The sequence below is a fragment of the Dipodomys spectabilis genome, unplaced genomic scaffold (genome assembly GCF_019054845.1).
Source record: "Dipodomys spectabilis isolate Male_0828 unplaced genomic scaffold, ASM1905484v1 ptg000242l, whole genome shotgun sequence".
In the NCBI taxonomy this organism is placed as follows: domain Eukaryota; kingdom Metazoa; phylum Chordata; class Mammalia; order Rodentia; family Heteromyidae; genus Dipodomys; species Dipodomys spectabilis.
In genome coordinates this window covers 393997-396427 of record NW_024870919.1, presented here as the reverse complement: position 1 = coordinate 396427, position 2431 = coordinate 393997, and the positions used below count along the sequence as shown (strand labels likewise).

General features: G+C 34.6%; 1 pseudogene; it reads left to right on the top strand.

The window, feature by feature from the left end:
- Positions 1 to 357: 357 nt before the first annotated feature.
- LOC122124754 lies at positions 358 to 454 on the top strand (annotated as a pseudogene).
- Positions 455 to 2431: the final 1977 nt, after the last annotated feature.

Sequence of the window (2431 nt, the reverse complement as noted above, 5' to 3'; positions counted from 1 at the left end):
GGTTTAGAAGTAGCTCTTAAGCAAGGCTTACTTTCAATCCATTAGCTCCACAAAGGTAACTCAGTTAGATAAATAAGTACTTGAAAAAGCCATCACATTTGGACCTAGCTATAAATTCTTGAAATTACAATCAAATCCCAAATGAAAAAGACTTAAAATAATCATTGACACAAAATATTTCAAATATGAGCAATCGACTGAACAATATAATTTTTTCCAGTATTCACAGAATTTTAGGGAAATAAGATCAATCGCATTGTTAGGAACAATAAGGTTTCCTTGTTACAAATAGGCACCCAAGGATATAAGCCTGTTTAAAGATTGCATCATTAACTACTTAAATTTAGAGGACACTACATGCTTCAGCAACACGTATACCCAAATTAAAATACAGAGATTAACATGGCACTTGCACAAGGATGATATGAAAATTTGTGAAGTATTGCATATTTTTCATTCTTCAGATTCAAGAAATGAAAAACAGTTATTAAAAAGCTGATTACAAAATTACAAATGTAATAATACATGTAATTCATATAATTAAAAGTTAGTTTGACCTCAGTGTATAAAATCTTCACCTTAGAAAGGCCTTTACATAGCATAACCTTTACAAAACTGTTGAAAATAGACAACTTTGTCACTTTCTCCAAAGAAATAAAATAGTATAAGGACCTAGGAAAAAAAGAATCTTAAACTATTTCTATCTGGAATGCAATCTGAAAGGACATACAAATGAACCTATATATTATAAAACAATGTAGAATTTAGAGTATAACTAGGAGAGAATAAAAAAAGATTATGGACATTATACAAACATAGATTATAGAATATTTTAAAATATACTATTTTCAGACAATGACCAGAAATACTTTAGTTTCTCTACTACTCATTTCAAAAGATAAGTTAAACTTATTTCTGATTAAAAAATAACCAACTCTGCAGAAATCATTATAGATGTATATAAAAACTCTTGAATATATTTTGACATCAAATGCAGGCAATTCACTTGGAAGTATTCCACAGAATCCATGAATTTTTACAGTAAGAGATTGTTGTTGCCAGGCGCCAGTAGCCCACGCCTATAATCCTAGCTACACAAGAGGTTGAGATCTGAGGATCTCGGTTCAAAGCCAGCCCGAGCAGGAAAGTCCGTGAGATTCTTATCTCCAATAAACCACTAGAAAACTGGAAGTGGAGCTGTGGTTCAAGCGGTAGAGCACTCTCTTTCAGCCGAAGAGCGCAGGGATAGCACCCAGGCCCAGAGTTCAAGCCCCACAACCAACCAAAAAAAACAACAACAACAACAACGAGATTTCTTTTATTTAGATTGTGAAAATATTTTGTATGGACATAAAAGGATGGACTGTCATTTTTGAAATTTAAGAAACTTAACCAAACCATTAGGACTGAGGAGAACAATTTGTACAGCCTTCCACAACTTCAAAGATGTAGTGATACATACTTTTCCGTTTGGCCATATCAAATGCAGTTTTTTCCAAGTTGTTCTTCAGGCCTGGATTGACATAAGGGTTCAACAGAAGTAGATCCAAAGTATCTTTGCTATCTCAATACTCAGCATCAAGATGCAAGTTGGTCAAGAGGCCTTTAATTTTGGCATTGGTATCTGCATCATGATGAAGTGAAAAAGAAGCCACACTGGTATTATTCCAGATATATGCATTGTGCTGGGGTGTCCAGCCATCTACAGTTACTGCATCTGCCGCTGAGCCATCAACTCATGGACAATGTCTAAGTGTCCACTGTAGGCTTCCCGATGAAGTTGGGTATATTCATCGTCATCCCTAGTATTCACATGAGTGGCCTTTTAGGAAAGTAGTCTCCACACTGTAGTAAGCTGATTATTTTCAGCAGCCCAAAGAAAAAATTTGTTTCGATCCTTCTCCATTTAATTCTTGCAATTGATATTATTCCTCACTTGTTCATCTTATTCCTCATTTTCATCATAATTGCCTAACCAGAGACTTTGAATGCCAATGGGAATAAGGTGTCCATGTATTTCCCTACATAGATTGAACTGGTCAGAAATATCCAGTGAATTTTCTGCATATGTTTTTTCACCATGATTTCTATTCTCTTTTTCCATTATTACTACTCAAAATTATTCTAACTTGAGAGTAGGGAATTTATGGAGAGCAGAGGAAAAATGTTCCTCAATATTCAAAGGTACAGACTCAAAATGAGGACCATGGGTGTCTTAAAGTGCAGCTTATTCTAGGAATTAGAAAATATGAAATAATGACTTCTATAAAAATGATCTGGGAAATGTCAGAGCAGAAAGTGAAATGAGGAAACCAAAAACATAAAAGCAAAATAAATTAGGATAATTATGTAGCAATAATATCATGCTGATTCTGAACTGCTCTTTGTTTGTTTGTTTTTGGGTCCGGGGGTGGGGCCTGAACTCTGGGCT